This window comes from Somniosus microcephalus, chromosome 5 (genome assembly GCF_052327205.1).
Source record: "Somniosus microcephalus isolate GS21.2 chromosome 5, FLI_Smic_1.0, whole genome shotgun sequence".
In the NCBI taxonomy this organism is placed as follows: Eukaryota; Metazoa; Chordata; class Chondrichthyes; order Squaliformes; family Somniosidae; genus Somniosus; species Somniosus microcephalus.
The window spans coordinates 122,988,512-123,011,580 of record NC_140991.1 but is presented as its reverse complement, the minus strand read 5'-3'; the positions used below and the strand labels follow the sequence as shown (position 1 = coordinate 123,011,580).

Genomic DNA, 23,069 nt, shown 5'->3' with positions numbered 1-23,069 from the left:
GAGTAAGGACTTAATCACTTCAAAAGAAGTATTGGCTCACTACAACCCAGCACTGCCGATCAGACTGGCGTGTGATGAGTCTCCCTACGGCATTGGGGCGGTACTGTCACATAAATTTCTTGATGGTTTAGAGAGGCCGATAGCTTTTGCGTCACGCTCGTTAACTTCTGCTGAGCGTAACTACGCCCAGATTGACAGAGAGGCCCTCAGCCTAGTGTGGGGGGTGAAGAAGTTCAATCACTACCTGCACGGTCAAAAATTTACTCTACTAACCGATCATCAACCTCTTGTCTCCATTTTCAATCCTCAGAAGGGCGTACCGATAATGACAGCGCAACGGCTGCAGAGGTGGTCCCTTTTCCTAGGGGCACACCAATATGACATCGAGTACAGAGGAACTAAACAGCATGGGAATGCTGATGGATTGTCATGCCTACCATTGCCGACGGTGGAAGAAGAAGACCTTGCAGTGGATCCAATGGAGTTATTCCACTCGACCATAGTCGAATGTCTCCCTGTGACGAATGCAAACATAGAAAAGGAAACACGGAATGACCCGACACTATCACGGGTCTATGATTTAACGGTGAAGGGATGGCCAGCACATGGCGAACCACTGCTGCCAGCATTCTCGCCGAGAAGAGAACAGCTGTCAGTGTGCACAGGAACCTTGATGTGTGGATCCAGAGTAGTAATTCCACCTAAGTTGACGGATAGAGTGCTCAATGAGCTTCATGAGGGTCATCTGGGTGGGGTAAAAATGAAGAACTTAGCCAGAGCGTTTGTGTGGTGGCCGGGAATCGATAGAGAAATCGAAGAGATGACCAAGAGCTGTGCAGGATGCCAGAAGGTCCAAAACGCCCCACCACAAGCTCCTCTACATCCATGGGAGTGGCCCTCATCTCCATGGCAAAGGGTGCACATTGATTTTGCTGGTCCCTTCATGGACTCGATGTTTTTAATTGCGGTGGATGCACATTCAAAGTGGCCAGAGGTAATAAAAATGTCAACCACCACGGAAAAAACTATCACAGTTTTACGAACCATATTCGCCAGGAATGGGCTGCCTGAACAGATTTGCTCTGACAATGGACCACAGTTTGTGTCTGAAGAGTTCCGGAGGTTCTTAAAGAACAATTGTGTTAAGCATTACACATCTGCCCCATATCATCCAGCCACTAATGGATTGGCCGAGAGGTTTGTTCAAACATTCAAGAAGGCTATCAAGGCAATGTGTAATGAAGATTTACCCCTACAACACAAGGTGGACAACTTCTTGTTTGCCTACTCCAGCCATGATGTTCTTCAATCGAAGACTACGATGCCGCTTGGATTTGGTTAAGCCAAACGTCCGAAGAGATGTGGAGAACAGGCAGTTTCAGAATATGAATGAAAGGCCGACCAGGAGTTTTAAGATAGGTCAACCAGTTTTGGCCCGGGACTACCGCACTGAGAAATGGCAGCCAGGAATGATTTGTACACGGCAAGGACCTCTCATGTATACCGTGGACGTTGGAGAGAGCATTGTAAGACGCCATGCTGACCAGGTTCTAGAGTCACTGGAAAACGTCAACTCCACACCACGATCTGATACACCTGACAATGAAATCGACGTACCAATTGCAGCTACCGCAGAATCGGTGATATTGGAAGCAGATGAACCAAACAACGACATTGATCCCGACTCAACCTTGCCAGAAGAACCTGATACCCCAAAGAGGCGTTATCCAGACAGAATCAGGAAGCCTCCTCAAAGACTGAACTTATAATTGCTTAAACTCAACCAATGTATCTAGCAACCGTAATTGTGATTGTAATTAGTTATCATTTAGTTGTTAAATGAATGTTATGTACTGTTTATCTAAAAGGGGAGGAATTGTTGTGTATGTACCTTTAAGAGAATAACTGGTCTCAGACTGCAGTACTGGCAGTGACCACCCCTGTATAAAAGGCGCTAGTAAGCCTCTGTAGTTTCAGTTTCCCGATTGACTTCATTCAGTAAAGACTTGTTTTGTTCAACTCCTGCTGTCCGTGTCTCAATCATACACGGACATAATAGAAAGGATGCCCCAAGTGCTCAGTTTTGGGACCACTGCTAATATGTGAGTGGGCCAAACAATGACAGATGAAATTTAATGCAGACAAATATAAAGAAAGATGAAATTATAGATTTAGTGCCATTAACTATGCCACTCCACATTTTCTTGGGATTTTTGTGCTGCACTGTCGTTACCCTCAGCAAAAACAATTAAAGGAATTTATCATAGCTCCACACCAACACTGTTGGAAGCCTTCAGAATGGCCCCGCAAGTTCCAGGTTTCCACATGCGCGTAAACCCGGAACTTGCGATCTGTCAAGTTTCATTTGGACAGATCCACCGCATCCACTGTAAATTTACTTTTGCTGGCGCAGAGTTGGGCGATTTGCCCAACTACTGCCCAACGAATAACCACAAAACCCTTACACCTGGTAAAAGCAGGCGTGATGCCTTCTTTTACCAGTGTAAGGGTTAAAATAAATGTTAAAATAATTTTTTTTTAATGATTTAACGATTCACTTACATTTAGTTTAGGTAACTTTTGTCCCATTTAAAAATGTTTAAATTTATTTTTCAAAAAATTAATTTTTTATTTTAAATGTTTAATTAAAAGGTATTTTAATTAATTTTGAACCTGTGATCATTTATTTTTATTTAAATGGTGTGAAATTTTATTTATTAGGTGATTTCTATTATGCTTATGGGGGATTCCGTACGTACATGGAATCTCCATAAGCATAATAGGAATCTCCCTTTGTCATTGGTCGGCCTGGCCCATGTGATCCCCGGGACACTTGCAAATCGCATGCGCCCCTGGGATCCGTGGGCCTTTACGCAGGCGAATGCCTGCAGGCCCAGGACTGGGACAGTCCAAAGCTCTGGAGACACAAGGTAAGGACGTAGTTTTCTTTCGGTTTGGAGGCATATGTGGGCGGCAAGCCTCCGACCGCAATTTCCAGGCCAACATAAAGAATGATGTTTCAGTAAAATACCTGAAGCTCAAACTACGTGATTGTGTTGTTCCAGATAAAAATAAACATCCATAAAAGACCAGAGAGTCAGTTTCACCAGCTGGTGTATGTTTTTTGAGAGTTCAAACTAAAACTAGCTTCAGAGAAGAGAGAACTTGCAAGAGATTTCAAAAGAGTTTATAACTCAAATAATATGCATAATTGCTCAATGAAAATAAGATAGCTGCGCCAGCGAGCGTCATCATTCTGACTTTCTTACAGCACCTTTCAATTAAAAATTGTAATTTTGAAAATAACTAAATTGATATGAATTATATAGCATGCTATTTTCACAATAAATTCCCAAATAGATTAAAAATAAATTATACTAATAATTTTTGTGCATTGGTTATTGAAAGTTAAAATATTTTAAATGAGTTTTAATCAAAGTTGACAGATTGCAGTAATATATTTCATTACAATGGAACTAATGAGATTACTCATACAATTCACAATGGGAGACGCTGACTGACAACACGTAACACATATATAACACGTGGGATATGTGGGTCATTTCTACAATGGTTGTGCCTATCTCAGTTTTTCTCACTCTCAGATATTAGACTTTTCTGCTGTGGTAAACATATTGGCCCAGCATTTGCGGTAAAAATAATGGTGAGGATATCAGCGCTCACTATTATTGAAGTGATAATCGGACAGCAACTTACCGTGACTGCATACCCGCAGTTAAATGCACAGAGAGACCTGAGCGGGACCCGCTGCGGACCTGAGCTGGGAGCAAGAGAAAGATAAAGAGCACGGCAGAGGAGACCCGAGAGCAGAGGCTATGGACCTGAGCGGGACGCGAGCTGGGGGCGAGAGAGAGATACAAAGAAGTAAAAAGTAGTCGAAGTGTGACATCACCAGAAAGCAGGTAACTGATTGGTTGGTGAGTATGTCTTTATTTCTCGCTTTTTTCAAAACTTGGGCATCTAAATGTAAGTGCCTTGGTGTAGATTAAAAGATATACATGTTCCAAATTTTAAAATGAATTAATTAATTAATTGAGATGGGACACCAGGCAATGTGTTGTTGTTGTTGCATGTGGGAGCTGGTGGACACCATTGAGGTCCACAGCGACCACATCTGCAGCAAATTTTGGCTGCTCGAGGAACTTTGGCTCAGAGTTGATGAGCTGGAGTCCGAGCTTCAGACACTGCGACACATTAGGGAGGGGGAGCATTACCTGGACACTAAGTTCCAGGAGGCAGTCACACCCACTAGAGCAATTACTTCCAATTTGACCCATGGTCAGGGACAGCAGGGTGTGACTACAAGCGAGGCAGGTATTGGGATTCAGGAGGTAGTGATGGAGGAGCCTCAGCCCTTGGCCTTGTTTAGCAGGTATGAGATTCTTGCTCCCTGTGTGGACGAGGGCAGGGACTGCAGGAAGGATGAGCAATCTGACCACAGTACCGTGGTACAGGGAGCCATCCAAGTGGGGGGGAGTAAAAAGAATTGTTGTAGTGATAGGGGACAGTATAGTTAGGGGGATAGATACTATTCTCTGCAGCCGAGAGCGTGAGTCCCAAAGGCTGTGTAGAGGACAGGCTTAAGGACATCTCCTCTGGGCTGGAGAGGAACTTGGAGTGGTAGGGGGAAGATCGAGTTGTCTTGGTACACGTAGATACCAATGACATAGGTAGGACAAAGAAAGAGGTTCTGCTGAGAGAGTAGGAGCAGCTAGGGGCTAAATTAAAAGGTAGAACCACAACTACCTGAGCCACGAGTGAATTTGCATAGGGTAAATAAGATCAGAGGAATGAACGAGTGGCTCAAAGACTGGTGTGGGAGAAATGGGTTTCGATTTGTGGGGCACTGGCACCAGTACTGGGATAAGAGGGAGCTGTTCCGTTTGGACAGGCTTCACTTGAACCATGCTGGGGCTAGAGTCCTGGCGAATCAAATAACTAGGGCTGTAGAGAGAGCTTTAAACTAAATAGTGGGGGGGATGGTCCAGGTGAGCGGGAATTTAAAAAGTCAATGAGAAATGAGAAAACAATAGAGCAGGATAGAGATGGGGGAAATAATAACCAGAGTGTGACTGGAAGGGACAGAATGTTTAAAAATAAGAGTGCAACAGAAAATAGGGCCAAAACAAGTAGAAATGGTAAAAAGACAAAGTTAAAAGCTCTATGTCTGAATGCACGCAGCATTCGTAACAAGATAGATGAGTTGACAGCACAAATAGATACAAATAGGTATGATCTGATCACCATTACAGAGACGTGGTTGCAAGGTGACCAGGGCTGGGAACTGAATATTCCAGGGTATTTGACAATTTGGAAGGATAGACAGAAAGGAAAGGGAGGTGGGGTGACTTTGTTGATAAAGGATGGGATCAGTGCAGTGGTGAGAAGTGATATTGGCCCAGAAGATCAAGATGTAGAATCGGTTTGGGTGGAGATAAAAAATACTAAGGGGAAAAAGTCACTGGTGGGCGTAGTCTACAGGCTCCTGAACAGTAGCAATACTGTTGGACGGAGTATAAATCAACAAATAATGGGGGCCTGTAAAAAAAAGGTATGGTAATAATCATGGGTGATTTTAATCTCCATATTGATTGGACAAATCAAATTGGCCATGGTAGCCTTGAGGAGGAGTTCATAGAGTGCATCCGGAATGGTTTCCTAGAACAGTATGTAATGGAACCAACCAGGAAGCAGGCTATCTTGGATCTGGTACTGTGTAATGAGACAGAATTAATAAATTATCTCATAGTAAAGGATCCTCTAGGAAAGAGTGCTCATAGCATGGTTGAGTTTCAAATTCAGTTGGAGGGTGAGAAAGTTGTATCTCAAACCAGTGTCCTGATCTTAAACAAAGGCGATTACAATGACATGAGGGCAGAACTGGCTAAAGTGGACTGGAAAAATAAATTAAAGGGCAAGACAGTTGAAATGCAGTGGCGGACATTTAAGGAGATATTTCATAACTCTCAACAAAAATATATTCCAGTGAGAAAGAAAGATTTTAAGAGAAGGGAGCACCATCCGTGGCTAACTAAGGAAGTAAAAGATGGTATCAAATTGAAAACAAAGGCATATAATGTTGCTAAGATTGGTGGGAGGCCAGAGGATTGGGAATTTTTTAAGAACCAGCAAAGGATGTCTAAAAAAAATAAGAGAGAGAAGATGAATTATGAGAGTAAACTGGCAAGAAATATTAAAACAGATAGCAACAGCTTCTACAGGTATCGAAAAAGGAAGAGAGTAGCTAAAGTAAATGTTGGTCCCTTAGAGGGGAATCAATAAAGGGGAACGGGGAAATGGCAGAGACTCTGACCAAATATTTTGTATCTGTTTTCACAGTAGAAGACACTAACAACATCCCAATAACATATAATCAAGGGGCCATAGGGAGGGGGGAATTAAGGCAATCACCATCACTAAGGAAAAAGTACTTGGTAAAATAATGGGACTAAAAGATGACAAGTCCCCTGGACCAGATGACCTGCATCTCATGGTCTTAAAAGAAGTGGCTGCAGAAATAGTGGATGCATTGATTGCAATATACCACAATTCCCTGGACTCTGGAGGGGTCCCAGCAGATTGGAAAACCACAAATTTAACACCCCTATTTAAGAAAGGAGGGAGACAGAACGCAGGAAACTATAGATCAGTTAGCCTAACATCTGTCGTTGGGAAAATGCTGGAGTCCTTCATTAATCATAATGCAGTCAAGCAGAGTCAGCATGGTTTTATGAAAGGGAAATCATGTTTGACAAATTTTCTGGAATTCTTTGAGGATGTAATGAACAGGGTGGACAAAGGTGAGCCAGTGGATGTGGTGTATTTGGATTTCCAGAAGGCATTCCATAAGGTGCCACATAAAAGGTTACTGCATAAGATAAGAGCTCATGGAGTTGGGGGTAATAAATTAGCATGGATAGAAAATTGGCTAACTAGCAGAAAGCAGAGAGTCAGGATAAATGGGTCATTTTCCGGTTGGCAAATGGTAACTAGTGGGGTGCCACAGGGATCGGTGCTGGGGCCTCAACTATTTACAATCTACATTAATGGCTTGGATGAAGGGACCGAGTGTAATGTAGCCAAGTTTGCAGATGATACAAAGATGGGTGGGAAAGCAAGTTGCACAGAGGACTCAAAGAAACTGCAAAGGGATATAGACAGGCTAAGTGAATGGGCAAACAATTGGTAAATGGAGTATAATGTGGGAAAGTGCGAGGTTATCCACTTTGGCAGTGAAAATAAAAAAGCAAATTATTATTTAAATGGAGAGAGATTACAAAATGCTACAGTTCAGAGGGACCTGGGGGTCCTTGTGCATGAAACACAAAAAGTTAGCATGCAGGTACAGCAAGTAATCAAAAAGGCAAATGGAATGTTGGCCTTTATTGCAAGGGGATTGGAGTATAAAAACTGGGAAGTGCTGCTACAACTGTACAGGGTATTGGTAAGACCACACCTTGAGTAGTGGGTACAGTTTTGGTCTCCTTATTTAAGGAAGAATATATTTGCATTGGAGGCAGTTCAGAGATGATTCACTAGGTTAACTCCAGAGATGAGGGGGTTGATTTATGAAGAAAGGTTGAGCAAGTTGTTCTTATGTAAATCAACTTATGTTCTTATGTAAATCAGGAAGTTCTTGTGCTATACCGCTATCTCGATGAGACTCGGCATTGAAACAGATAGAACGATGTGAAGTTGCTGTACTTACACAAGAATATAAAAAAATAAGAAATAGGAGCAGAAGTAGGCCATACGGCCCCTTGAGCCTGCTCTGCCATTCAGTAAGATCATGGCTGATCTTCGACCTCAACTCCACTTTCCCGCTCTATCCCCATATTCCTCAATTTCCTTAGAGTCCAAAAATCTATCGATCTCAGTCTTGAATATATTAAATGACTGAGCAGCCACAGCCCTCTGGGGCAGAGAATTCCAAAGATTCACAACCCTGTGAGTGAAGAAATTTCTCCTCATCTCAGTCCTAAATGGCCAACCCGTTAACCTGAGACTATGCCCCCTAGTTATAAACACTCAAGCCAGGGGAAACAGCTTCTCAGCATCTACCCTGTCAACCCCTTTCAGAATCTTATATGTTTCAATGAGATCACCTCATTCTTCTAAACTCCAGAGAGTATAGGCTCATTCTACTCATTCTCTCCTCATAGGACAACTCTCATATCCCAGGAATCAATCTAGTGAATCTTGGTTGCACCCCCTCTAAGGCAAGAATATCCTTCTTTGGGTACAGAGACCAAAACTGTACACAGTACACCTCTTGGTGTGGTCTCACCAAAGCCCTGTACAATTGTAGCAAGACTTCCTTACTTTTGTACTCCATCACCCGTGCAATAAAGGCCAACATACCATTTGCTTTCCTAATTGCTTGTGTACCAACATGTTAACTTTGTGTTTCATGTACAAGGACACACAAATCCCTCTGAACACCAACATTTAATAGTTTCTCATCATTTAAAAAATATTGTTTTTATATTCTTCCTACCAAAGTGAATAACCTCACATTTCCCCGCATTATACTCCATCTGCCACCTTCTTGCCCACTCAGTTAACCTGTCTGTATCCCTTTGCAGACCCTTTGTGTCCTTCTCACAGCTTACTTTCCCACCTAGCCTTGTATCATTAACAAACTTGGATATACACTTGGTCCCTTCATCTAAGTGCTTAATATAGATTGTAAATAGCTGAGGCCCAAGCACTGACCCTTGTGGTACCCCACTAGTAATCAGCCTGCCAACCTGAAAATGACCGGTTTATTCCTACTCTCTATTTTCTGCCCTTTAACCAATCCACTATCCATGCTAATAAATGACCCCCAACCCCATAAGCCCTTATCTTGTTCAACAATCTTTCATGTGGCACCTTATCGAATGTCTTTTGAAAATCCAAATATACTACATCCACTGCTTTCCCTTTATCTCAGCTGTTAGTTACGTCCTCAAAAAAAAAAATAGATTTGTCAAACACGATTTCCCTTTCATAAAACCATACTGACTCTGCCTAATCATACTATGATTTTCTAAGTGCCCTGTTGCCACTTACATACGAACATACGAATTAAGAGCAGGAGTAGGCCACTCGGCCCTTCGAGCCTGCTCCGCCATTCAATAAGATCATGGTTGATCTGATTACTCCACATTCCCGCCTACCCCCAATAACTTTTCACCCCCTTGCTTACCAAGAATCTATCTACCTCTGCCTTAAAGATATTCAAAGACTCTGCTTCCACCGCCTTCTGAGGAAGAGAGTTCCAAAGACTCAGGACCCTCTGTGAGAAAAAAATTCTCCTCATCTCTGTCTTAAATGGGCGACCCCTTATTTTTAAACAGTGACCCCTAGTTCTAGATTCTCCCACAAGAGGAAACATCCTCTTCACATCCACCCTGTCCAGACCCCTCAGGATCTTATGCCCTAGAAATTCAGTTGTTTGCGCCAGCCGCTAGCGCCTTAAAAGGAGAAGTGGGGCGCTAAGCGGCTAGCGCCCGGGCGCGATCTGCGCCTCTCGCGAACTTCAGTTAAGATTTAGCGGCGGCGCAAAATCTTTGCGCGCGCTCAGCTGCGCGTGCAGATCCTGATGTCATTTCATGGTGCAACGCCCTTTGTGCGCCCTGAACCGGAAATTCAGTGGCGCCAGCCTACTGTGCGCCTGGCGCCCCTAGCGACTGGTAGAGGGGAACAGTTCCCAGTCGCTGTGGGGCGTGGGGGGTGCTAATTAAAGGGGACTCCTCCTGCAGTATAAATGGCAGCCATTTTGCACCACTCCTTCTTTGTGAGAGACGGATCTTTGGAGAGAGACAAAGGTAGAGAGCTTTCTGGTTTGGCTCAACACTCGCACAGGTACTTGTGGCTTCAGGCCAGAGCTTTGCACTTGTCTTTAACTTCAGTGTCATAGCATTGATTGGAAACATATAATGGGGGCTGCAATGGGTGAGAACGTTGGGCTTCTCCATTGCATTCAAAGGGCTCAGAGACGCCGTGAGAGAGTGCCAGTCATGGCCAGACAGAGAAGGGCCAACAGGCGTCGGCAAAGGAGGCCTTACCCACCCAGGGTATACCGCCAGCAGTTCTCATATCTGAACATGTCTGAGGAGCAGTGTGTTCGGAGGCTGCGATTCAGAAGGGCGGTGGTCACTGAGATCTGCCACCTGCTTCACAGAGATCTGCAGCCACAGCTGAGGAGCAGGACGTCTCTGTCAGTGGCAGTGAAGGTGACGGTGGCTCTCAACTTCTATGCCACCGGCTCCTTCCAATCCGCTACTGGGGACATTTCCAACATCTCCCAGTTCGCGGTACATTGCTGCATCCGCCAGGTAACCAATGCCCTTTTCTGAAGGAGACATCAGTTCATCTCTGTCCCCATGACCGTGGACAAGCAGCAAGAGCGTGCAATGGGCTTTGCAGCATTAGCGGGCTTCCCCATGGTGCAGGGCACCATTGACTGCATGCATGTGGCTTTGCGGGCACGCTACAGAATGCCGAGGATTACCACAACCGGAAGGGCTACCATTCGCTCAATGTGCAGTTGGTGTGTGACCACAGGCAGCTCATACTAGCTGTCAATGCCCGCTTTCCAGGCAGCAGCCACGATGCCTTCATCCTGCGCCAGACTTCTGTGGCAGACATGTTCGAGGCCCAGCCTCACCCACGAGGATGGCTTCTCGGGGACAAAGGCTATCCGTTGTGCACCAGGCTGCTGACCCCACTCCGTGCGCCCAGCACCCCTACTGAAGAAGGATACAATGACAGCCATCAAGCAACCAGGAACATCATTGAGCAAACAATCGGCATGCTGAAGCAATGATTCCGCTGTCTGGATCGTTCCGGGGGAGCCCTACAGTACTCGCCTGAGCGAGTCTCCCATGTCGTTGTCGTGTGCTGCATGCTTCACAACCTGGCTATCCGCAGGGCTCAGCCACTGCCAGCAGACATTGGAGGACCACCAGAGGAGGAGGAGGAGGAGGACCAGCACGGGAGGGAGGCAGAAAGGGCAAGGGCCGCCCGTCGGCGGCTTATTGCAACTCGGTTCTAGGCCCCCTCTCAGGGAATGGCTTGTGCCAATGGCAGAAGATGAATGTAGCCGCTCCACAAACCCTCCGATTGATTTTCATTTCTGTTCTGCCCATGTTTCTTCCCTTTGTAGGACACAGCACCGACAGCAGCACTTACTACAATCGCATCATTATTGATTTCACTGAAAGTCTTCGCGTGCTGTCGACTAGCTCACTGGCTTGGCATATTTTCACAGCATTTTCCAATGTCAGTTCGGTTTCTCTCAACAGATGTTCCCTGACATTTTTTATCCTGAATACCAAACACAATCTGGTCACAAATCATGGATGCTTTCAGTTCAGAGAAATTACATGTCTGTGCTTTCAGTTTCAGATCAGTCACAAAGCTATCAAAAGTCTCATTTTGCTGCTGTGTCCTTGAACAGAACATGTATCTTTCATAGGTCTCATTCTTTTTGGGAGAACAATGTGTATCAAATTTCTTTAGCACATCGTCTAATTTGTTTCTGTTCTCCTCTGGATTAAATACAAATGTATTAAATACCTCTATTGCCTGTGGGCCTGCAACCAGGAGCAGCAACGCTATTTTCCTTGTGTCTGGCTTCGTACTGAACCCGATGGCAGCAATGTAGAGTTTGAATTGTTGTTTGAAAGTCCGCCAATTGTAGTCGACATTTCCCATGAGATTCAAAAACTCCGGTGGCTTCAAATTCTCCATGTCGCTTTTCACAATTTTCAGCAGATCTTCACCAATCCTGGTACCATGTTATGTTCATTAATAACTAGACATTCTTATTATGAATAGCTAGCTTCTAGCTAGACATTTATTCAGTACACGTTCTCTAGGTACAGCATCTGCAGAGATTCAGCATGTGTGCTTCTGTGTGCAGGCAGCCATTTTGACTACTGCCTCCTGGGTAGCCTAGTGCATCGTGGGTAGTGTAGTCTTAAACACATACAACTAAATATACAGCTCTACGGCTCCATCTAGTGTATCACTCCAGAATGACATGTTATTGATCATTACATACCAGTCTCGGCCTTTAAATATAAAACAAATACAGCAGTCTCGGCCTTTAAATATGAAACAAATACAGCAGTCTCGGCCATTATAAATAAAACAAAACATTTGGCCACACCTTCTACTTTTTCCCCTGCGAGGGTGATCCGTTTCGCTGCCGTGACTGGCCCCTACCCACCCTGCAGCTCCTCTTCAATGGGACCCCAGTGGCTGCAGCAAGGCTGGGGGAAGGCTGCTGAGGGTCAGATGGTGAGATAGCAGATGCCCTTGGGGATCAGCCTGGACCAGCTCTGGGCCTGGAGGGGCCGGCTGCTGACTGCTCCAACTCAGCTTGGGCGGCAGCAGTCTGTCCAACGGCTGCTGGCAGCTGCAATGGAGGAGTGACAGTGTTGGCTGCAGGAATGCTGCCAACCTGACAGATCACAGGCACTCCCTGGTCGGCTGATACATTGGCACGCGCACAGGTCAGCACTGCAGCATGCGCAGCAATCTGCTGAGGCACAGACTGCTGGGCTGCTGCAGCACAGCGAGTGCCCCGGCGATGCCTGGCCGATCCAGCGAGTGTGGCAGCAGTTAGTGCCCATGTGGCCCTGGTCTGTGTCTGCATGGCAGCAGCCAGTGAATGCATGGCACGACTGAGCACTTGGCTAGAAGCCGCCTGTGATGCAGCGAAGTCCTGCTGACTCCTAGCCTGTGCTGCCGCGACGTCCTGCAGACTCCTGGCCTGTGCTGCACTGAATTGTTGCAGACTCCTGGCCTGTGCTGCACTGAATTGTTGCAGACTCCTGGCCTGTGCTGCACTGAATTGTTGCTGACTCCTAGCCTGTGCTGCCGCAATGTCCTGCAGACTCCTGGCCTGTGCTGCACTGAATTGTTGCAGACTCCTGGCCTGTGCTGCACTGAATTGTTGCAAACTCCTGGCCTGTGCTGCCACGACATCCTGCAGACTCCTGGCCTGTGCTGCCCCAAATTCCTGCACACTCCTTGCCAGTGACTCTGGAGTCAGGCATCCTTGCCACTGCAGCCATGAGCTCAGTGTGCCTGCGCTCAGCCTGGGCACCCATTTCCGCTAGGAGCCGCACCTCCTCTGCGCTCACCATAGCAGGACTGGAGGCCGCACTCCCCCTCCGGGGAGAAGGCCGCCGAGCTTCCCCACCCCTCCCGCGTTGCTGCAGCCCGCTGGTCCCCGGAGCTTCACTATCCTCCAACCCTTCCCCCCTGCTCCCCTCCAGGGAAGACGTGTCACCATCATGGCCATGGGCTGCCTCGGCTGAGGGTGTCCCTGATGGGCTGGCTTCCTCTTCCTCCTCCTCTATGTCTAACTCGGACACAGTGCCAGCTTGAGGGGCCGCCTCCTCACCTGGCGAGTCATCATCTGAAAGCAGGGAGGCACAAGAGTTGCTTTAGAGTGAGGACAGGGCGGCAGCGAGGGAGGCATGAGTGCTGCTGTACACTGCATTGGTTCGATAGTGGCAAAGGATGCTGGTGTGAGGCGCAAGTGGAAAGAGAGAGGTCAAAAAGGTGATGACCTTACCATTGGTGCCCAGAACAGGGTCAGCATCTCCAGTGGTGACAGGGCCACTCAGCCGGCCTGCCATGATCTGCTCCACTCGCTGCTCAAGGTCGCTCAGCTGTTTCAGGTCAGGACGGCCTCCCCCGGTCTGTCGCTGCTGTCTTCTGTTATGCGCCAGCTTGGCCTGCAAGAGAAAGGACAGCCTCTAAGCACAATGTCAAGCCCTGATCTTGCCCGCACTGCCTCCCATGGTCGATTAGCCTTGACACCCTGATCTCGCCCGCACTGCCTCCCATGGTCGATTAGCCCTGACAGTGTGTAAAGTCCTGAATGTGCAAGTGCTTTTCATGACAGTCCCATAGCTGCTGGATGACGGCTGGCCATTAGGGCTTTCAGGCCCCTTTGGCCATAAAGTGAGGTGCACATGCAGGGATGAGGAGGATACTGGAAAGGGTACTCACCCTGACAACCCGAGTGAGGTCGTTGAATTTTTTCCGGCATTGGGTTGGTGTCCTGCCAACCACGCTGTTGGACGTGACCCTGTTTGCCACATCCCTCCATGCTTTCCGATATTCGGCAGGCAGCGGCCTCCTGCCACCCTCAGGGAAGAGGATATGGCACCTGCGGTCCACTGCGCCAACCAGCAGCCTCAGGTCACCCTCGCCAAAGCGCTGCGCTCTCTCCCTGGCCTTCTCCATTCTCCTGGGCGTGGAGCAGTTCCAGAAGCAGTGTTCAGGCCTTGCCTTAGGGCTGCAGTGTGCAGGGCGTGGCAGCCAAACAATTCCACCCTCCCCCTTTAAGTGCTGACCGGCGCCAGACTGTCTGCCCTCAATGAGCAACTCGCCGCACCTGCACTGCGCCCACCTTCGGTGTTTGCGCCCCGGATCGCCGGCTTAGCGCCTAATGATAGTTGTGCATTGCCTGCTTTAGCACAGCAGCAACCTCTTGGGGCGATGCAACTGAATATCGGCGAAGGTGGCGCTAAGTTGCGCCGGGCGCAAAAGTTAGCGAACGCCATGCTGTAGCGCCCCAAACATGGCTATACTGAATTTCTAGGCCTATATATTTTAATCAAGTCACCTCTTACTCTTCTAAACTCCAGCAGATACAAGCCTAGCCTGTCCAACCTTTCCTCATAAGACAACCCACCCACTCCAGATATTAGTCTAGTAAACCTTCTCTGAACTGCTTCCAGCACATTTACATCCTTCCTTAAATAAGGAGACCGATACTGTACACAGTACTCCAGATGTGGTCTCACCAATGCCCTGTATAACTGAAGCATAACCTCCCTACTTTTGTATTCAATTCCCCTCGCAATAAACGATAACATTCTATTAGCTTTCCTAATTACTTGCTGTACTTGCATAGTAACCTTTTGCGATTCATGCACTAGGACACCAAGATCCCTCTGCATCTCAGAGCTCTGCAATCTCTCACCATTTAGATAATATGCTTCTTTTTATTCTTCCTGCCAAAGTGCACAACTTCACATTTTCCCACATTATACTCCATTTGCCAGATCTTTGCCCACTCACTTAACTTATCTATATCCCTTTGTAGCCTCCTTATGTCCTCTTCACAATTTACTTTCCTACCTATCTTTGTGTCATCAGCAAATTTCGCAACCATACCTTCGGTCCCTTCATCCAAGTCATTTATATAAATTGTAAAAAGTTGAGGCCCCAGCACTGATCCCTGTGGCACACCACTCGTTACATCTTGCCAATCAGAAAATTACCCATTTATGCCTACTCTCTGTTTCCTGTTAGCTAGCCAATCTTCTATCCATGCCAATATGTTACCCCTACACCATGAGCTTTTATTTTCCGCAATAACCTTTGATGTGGCACCTTATCAACTGCCTTCTAGAAATCTAAGTACAGTACATCCACTGGTTCCCCTTTATCCACAGCACGTTACTTCCTCAAAGAACTCCAATAAATTGGTTAAACATGATTTCCCTTGCACAAAACCATGTTGACTGTGCCTGATTACTCTGAACTTTTCTAAGTACCCTGTTATAATGTCTTTAATAATAGCTTCTAACATCTTCCCTAGGACAGATGTTAAGCTAATTGGCCTGTAGTTTCCTGCTTTCTGTCTCCCTCCCTTTTGAATAAAGGAGTTACATTCACTATTTTCCAATCTAATGGAACCTTCCCCGAATCTAGGGAATTTTGGAAAATTAAAACCAACGCATCAACTATCTCACTAGCCACTTCTTTCAATTCAACTGCCATCGTTGATCCTATAAAAAGTGAGTCTGGGGAATTAATAATGGAAAATAAGGAGATGCACTGATTCGGGGCATTGTCCTGCGCCTGCAGAATTGGAGGCAACAGAGACGCAGAAAGAGAGTGGCAATCATGGCCAGACGGAGGTGGGCCAACAGGCCTCTGTACAGGAGACCTTACCCTCCCAAGGTATTTCGGCAACAATTCTCCGACATTAATTTGTCTGAGGAGCAGTGTTTGTGCAGGCTGCGCTTCAGCAAGGAGGTGATCACTGAGCTCTGCCACCTGCTGCAGCCAGATCTGCAGCCTCTACTGAGGACCAGGACTTCTCTGTCGATGGCAGTGAAGGTCACAGTGGCTCTGAGCTTTTATGCCACTGGCTCCTTTCAAGCAGCTACTGGGGACATCGCCACTATCTCCCAGTTCGCAGTCCATTGCTGTATCCGTCAGGTCACAAATGCCCTCTCTTTCCCGATGACCCGGGCCAAACAGCATGAACGCGCATTGGGCTTTGCGAGGATAGCGGGCTTCCCCATGGTGCAGGGCGCCATTGACTGCACGCATGTGGCATTGCGGGCACCGCATGAGAATGCAGAGGTTTTCCAAAACCGCAAGGGGTTCCACTCCTTAAACGTCCAGTTGGTCAATGCCCGTTATCCTGGCAGCAGCCACAATGCTTTCATCCTGCGCCAGACTGCTGTGCCAGAACTTAGCCAAGTGGTTGGCTCCTCGGGGACAAAGGTTATCCACTGTGCACCTGGCTGATGACACCACTCTGTAACCCCAACACCCCTCCCTGCTGAGCTGCGGTACAACGAGAGCCATCTCACTACCAGGAACATCATTGAGCAGATAATCAGTGTGCTCAAGCAATGGTTCCGCTGTCTGGGCCACTCGGGAGGAACCCTGCAGTACTCGCCTGAGCAAGTCTCCCTCTTCATAATTGTGTGCTGCATAACCTGGCAATCCTCAGGACCCAGCCAATGCCACCAGGCCTTGCAGCACCACCGGAGGAGGAAGAGGAGGAGGAAGAGGAGGAGGAGGATGATCAGCAGCAGCACCAAGGCAGGGGGGGTGGCCCACAATGTTGAAACCGCAAGGGCTGTCCGTCAACGGCTGATAACAAGCCACTTCTAGGCTCCTACTGAGGAAATGGCTTCTGGCATGGAGAACAACATGAATGAAACCAACCCGCAACCCCTAAGCCGGCCAAGGCAGCAATGATTCCAAAGGCCAAACCTGTACATTTTAAATACAAAAACTTTTTTATTTTACAAACTGTGTGTGTCATTTCTTCATGACAAACTAATAGAAACAAACACAAAAAAATCATTCATTAACATAACTGGTTCTCACAACCTGGAGATAATGTCCAAAACGCTAAACAACAGATTGAACACGAACCTCGGCCTTTAATAAAAAATTGACCAACATTTCGTCACACCTCCTACTTTGTGCCCTTCGAGGGTGATCTCCTTCCCTTGCGTATTCCCCCCCTTCCCATCCGACTGTTCCTCCGTAATGGGGCCCCAGTGGCTGCAGCAAGGCTGGTGGAAGGCTGCTGATTGTTGTAGTGTATGTACCTTTAAGGGGAGAACTACTTTTTACAGCTCCTGTATACTGTAGTACTGGCAGTGACCACACCTGTATATAAACCCTGAGTAGGGATCTGTACTGTTAGTTTTAGAGTAACCCTCATCCAGTAAACACCTGTTGATTGTTCCTCTGCAGTCTCTGTCTATTTCTTGAAGGACACCATACATCAATATTCACGGATTTAACATTGGCGACGAGGCGATTCGAACCTACCTGCAACTCTGCAGAGGAAGGCCGATTCCAGAGGCACGGGCGTCGACCATCCGGCGGAGACTCCAGCGAGGCGGGCTGGCAACAGGTACGGCGCAGACCCTTCCCGCACAGCAGCGGCTAGAGCCGACCGACGGCACAGGAAAAGGCCGAGCAGCGTCGACGGGAGCAGAGAGAGAGGGTAAAGTGCACAGGGCGCAGCCGGGGTTCAGGACCGAGCGGCGTCAACGAGAGGGGCGCGCAGGAAAACGTGCAGAGCGCGGCCGGTGTTGAAGGGCTGTGCAGCGTCCGCGGGGGGAAGAAAGGAAAGCGCGGGAGACACCATTTGAGCTGCAGCGGAGAAGCAGGGAGAGCGCGGGAGAGGCCATTTTTGAGCCGCAGCGGAGAAGAAGGGAGAGCGCGGGAGACGCCATTTTGAGCCACAGCAGAGCAGAAGGGAGAGCGCGGGAGATGCCAGTTTTAGCCAGTCTAACCACACCCAGGGATGCCGAAGAGTGGCAGTGTCACAGCGTTCGACAATGAAGTCGTAGATTGGGCGACATATGTAGAACGCATAGAAGTGTACTGCAAGGCGAATGCCAGGAAAGCACTGGTATTGTTGAATTCCATGGGTGCAAAAATGTATGGCTTACTGCGAAACCTAGTAACCCCAGAGAAGCCAGTGGAAAAGGATTTTGAAAGCATAGAGGCAATCCTACAGGACCACTTAAACCCCACACCGCTGCTGATAGCAGAAAGATTTAAGTTTCACAAAAGGAACCAGCATAAAGACGAAAGTAATGCTGAGTATTTAACAGAACTGCACACTATCGAAACACTGCCAGTTTGGAACGGGACTAGCAGATATTTTAAGGGACAAGTTTGTGTGTGGGCTTCAAAGTGAAGGAACCCAGAAATGGCTTCTATCAGAAAAGGATCTTACGCTGGACAAGGCTTTCAGCATGGCAGTATGACACGAAGCAGCAGCACGGGGCGCTGCAGAGATACAACAGAGACTGCAAGAATATGGCACAAATGAAATGTCATATGGAGCAGTGAAGTGTTATCGCTGCGGCAGAACAACACACGACCATAAGGATTGTTGGTTCAAGGACCAAATGTGCAGACAGTGTGGAGAAGTAGGACACATAGCAAGAGTCTGCAGGTCGGGAAAGAAAACCAACAGCAAGAAATCTCCACAGGAGAAGTACAAGAAGGTACATAAGGTGACGGAGAGTAGTTCAGACAAACAGAAAAGTGATACAGACTCCGGAAGCAAGGAGCTGGGTTGTCTGAAACTACATAATGTAATCAAAATGGAGGATCACCAAACTATCTGGGTCACGCTCAAGATAGGCAGAGTCCAAGTGAAAATGGAATTGGACACAGGATCAGCCCGAACAGTCATAAACCGAAGGGACTACAAGTGGCTATTCTCACATATACCCTTGAGAGATACAGAGATCGTCTTGAAGACGTACACGGGGCAAAAAGTCTACCCCAAAGGAAAAATAAGGGTGAACGTTATATATAACGGCAAGGAAACACCAAAAATGGACCTATATGTATTGCCAGAGGGAGGACCACCACTACTAGGACGTGAATGGATTTGGAAGATACATCTAGATTGGCATTCCATACAAGCACTGACTGTAGATGCCAAAAAGGATGATGACGTCACACCTGGACGACTGTCAAAAATGCTAACTGACGCACAAGTGTTCCAGCAGGGACTCGGAACACTAAAAGGCATAACAGCGACGATCAAAATAGAGGAAAATGCAAGCCCAAAGTTTGATTGAAGGAATATGGGCTCCGAGCTAATCGCCACAAATGCGAGTTTTTCCAGAAGCAGATCTCGTATTGTGGCCACGTTATTGATGAAGAGGGGTTACATAAGTCCCCTGAAAAGATTGAGGCAGTAGTCAAGGCTCCAGCACTGGAAAATTTGTCACAACTGAGGTCGTTCCTCGGGCTGGTGAACTACTACCATAAGTTCTTGCGGAATTTGTCTACAGTACTACACCCAATGAACACCCTACTGCAAACGGGGGTACCATGGAAGTGGAATGATGAATGTAAATGAGCTTTCCAGAAGTGCAAAGAATTGATCACATCAAAAGAGGTGTTGGCTCATTTCAACCCAGCACTACCAATTTGGTTGGCGTGTGATGCATCACCCTATGGTATTGGAGCGGTGCTGTCGCACAAATTCCCGGACGGCTCGGAGAGGCCAGTAGCCTTTGCGTCTCGGTCACTAACCTCAGCCGAGCGTAACTACGCCCAGATTGACAGGGAGGCCCTCAGCCTAGTGTGGGGAGTGAAAAAGTTCAACCACTATCTGCACGGGCAGAAGTTCACCTTGCTGACTGACCACCAACCACTTGTCTCCATCTTTAATCCAAAGAAGGGCGTTCCAATGATGACTGCGCAACGGCTACAAACATGGTCCCTTTTTCTAGGGGAGAACCAATATGAAATCGAGTATAAGGGCACGAAACAGCATGGAAATGCTGATGGGCTATCACGCCTGCCACTGCCTACGGTGGAGGAAGCACCAGCAGTGGACCCTGTCGAAATATTTTATTCGACTATAATTGAACGCTTGCCAGTAACTAACGCGGATATAGAGAAGGAGACCCGAAATGACCCAACACTGTCTCGGGTATATGACTTGATGGTGAAGAGATGGCCAACACATGGCGACTCACTGTTGCCAGCATTCTCATCCAGAAGAGAACAGCTGTTAGTATGCCAGGGGACCTTGATGTGTGGATCCCGAGTGGTAATTCCACCCAAGTTAAGGGAGAGAGTGCTCATTGAGCTTCACGAGGGCCATCTGGGAGGGGTGAAAATGAAAAGCCTTGCTAGGGCTTATGTGTGGTGGCCGGGGATCGATCAGCAAATCGAAGACCTGACAAAGAGCTGCTCAGGATGCCAGAAGGTCCAAAATGCACCACCACATGCCCCTCTACACCCATGGGAGTGGCCTTCATCTCCATGGCAACGGGTGCATATTGATTTTGCTGGTCCATTCATGGACTCAATGTTTTTAATAGCCGTGGATGCGCACTCGGAATGGCCTGAGGTGATCAAAATGTCCTCCACCACCACGGAGAAAACAATTGCAGTTCTACAGACCATATTTGCCAGGAACGGCTTGCCAGAGCAGATGTGCTCTGATAACGGACCACAGTGTGTGTCCGAAGAGTTTCGGAAATTTATGAAAAGGAATGGGGTAAGGCATTACACATCCGCCCCGTATCATCCAGCCACAAATGGATTGGCTGAGAGGTTCGTACAAACCTTTAAAAAAGCAGTAAGGGCCATGTGTGATGACGACATTCCACTGCAGCATAAGGTGGACAATTTCCTGTTGGCCTACAGAAATGCAACACATGCAGTCACCAACCAGACCCCGGCCATGATGTTCTTTAACCGAAAGTTGAGATCTCGTCTGGATTTGCTCAGACCAAATGTACGAAGACATGTTGAGAATAAGCAATTCCAGCACATCAATGAGAAGCCAAAAAGGAGCTTCAATGTAGGGCAACCAGTCTTGGCCCACGACTACCGAACAGAGAAATGGCAACCAGGAACGATATGCACACGGCAGGGGCCAATAATGTACACAGTGGATGTTGGGGAGAACATTGTGAGACGCCATGTCGACCAGATCCTAGAGTCACAGGAACGAGTCAACCCCATGTCTCGCGTACCTGGTGATGAACCCAATATACAGGTAGCATCTACCCCAGAAACAGTAGCATCGGAAGCTGATGAACCAACCAATGACAGGGGGCCAGAATCGCCTCCGCACCAAGAGCAAGACACTCAGGAAAGGCGCTATCCAGAAAGGATCAGGAAGCCGCCCCAAAGACTGAATTTATAAATGGACTATTTCCAGTTAATGTTGCATGTTAAAAGTGTTAATTGTTAAATGAATGTTATGGTACTGTTAATCTAAAAGGGGAGGAATTGTAGTGTATGTACCTTTAAGGGGAGAACTACTTTTACAGTACCGGCAGTGACCACACCTGTATATAAACCCTGAGTAGGGATCTGTACTGTTAGTTTTAGAGTAACCCTCATCCAGTAAACACCTGTTGATTGTTCCTCTGCAGTCTGTCTATTTCTTGAAGGACACCATACATCAAGATTCACGGATTTAACAATTGTCAGAGCCTGAGACTGCAGATGCCCTTGAAGGACGGCCTCAACCATCTCTGGGCCTGGAGGGCCCGGCTGCAGACTGCACCAACTCTGCATGGGCGGCAGCAGTCTGGGCTACAGGCGATGGCAAGTGCAATGGGGAAGTGACAGTGGTGACAGCAGGAATGCGGTCATCTTGAGAGAGGACAGCAACTCCCTGCTCGACCGTGAAGTAAGATATTAAAAATTGGATTTAATAAGGTAAAACAAACCAGGATTTATCTGTAACACCAATATACAAAATGGAGGGAATAGGTTAATTCGTGCTCTGAGTTGAACAATAGAAGTCTGTAAAAGTTGTATAAACCCAGATAAGGTTTAAACAGGACTATGGGTTAACTGCTGAGAGATTAAAACTGTCAAAACAACCCCTTAGAAAGAGGGAGAGATATATGGGTTCGGCCACGCAAGTCGACACCTTTGTACTTAAGGGTTTGTTAGTGTGAAGCTCAACAGGGTTCTATTCTTTTAACTAACTAAAGTGTTGTTGCTCTGTAGAAATAATTCAAGAGAGAGAGACAGAAAGTCTGCAGATTGCCCGCTTTGGAAAGATCTACTATCTTAGAGAAATACTTAAAAAGACCAAGCCATCTGACAACAGCAAATGGACGATCGTAAAGTAATAAAGTTGAGGTCCCGGAGTCATGAGAAAGTAACAGGACCAACTGATAACGAAATGTGAGATTTGTAAGCGACTGGAAGAATGGAATGTCACGGTTTTATAATTACAATTTAACTATAATTCTGTATATGTTAATAAGCTTATCCCTGCCTTTAGGGCAGGGCCTTAATTTTTGTATAACTGTGTGAACCTCAAGAGATTCGGTGGAGTTGGAGCCTTGTGTTGGGACGCAAGAGCCATAGCTCCCCAGGCCTGAATAAACCGTTTTTACTTCAATTATTGGGTCTGTCTTTCTTACAACAAGCCAGTGTTGTCGACTTTGTATATCACTTAGTCCACACTTTGGGGGCTTACATCAACTGACACACTGGCACTCCCACGGGGCAGCAATCCCACAATGCAGCTGTTACAGAACATGCCAATGGGACAATATGGTGGTGAGTCATGCATCTAGCAGCATCCCAGCATGTGCATGGGTGCTCGTGTCCTCACTCACCTTGGCCAGCCTGCTGACGGCTTTAAAAATTGTCAAGCATTAGGTGGCTAATAGTGGCCATCTGTTGCTGCGGAGTGCCCAGAATTGGTGCGAGAAGCAGGCCCAACCTGATATCTGTAAGTAAATACCCGTTTTCTTAAA

The 23,069-nt window shown here is 47.1% G+C and overlaps 1 protein-coding gene and 1 long non-coding RNA gene across 9 annotated transcripts in view; both read left to right on the top strand.

Annotated features, from left to right (window-relative positions):
• Nucleotides 1–23,069, top strand: part of LOC147117288 (poly(rC)-binding protein 3) — a 676,376-nt gene that overhangs the window by 110,738 nt on the left and 542,569 nt on the right. The window lies entirely within an intron of this gene.
• LOC147117289 (uncharacterized) lies at nt 3,610–22,708 on the top strand. 2 transcript variants are annotated; one of them, XR_015078411.1, is made up of 3 exons: nt 3,610–3,923; nt 21,723–21,982; nt 22,309–22,708. It is a non-coding gene; the product is annotated as an uncharacterized LOC147117289 (long non-coding RNA). The 2 variants fall into 2 exon arrangements; XR_015078410.1 differs by having other exon boundaries at nt 3,610–3,938.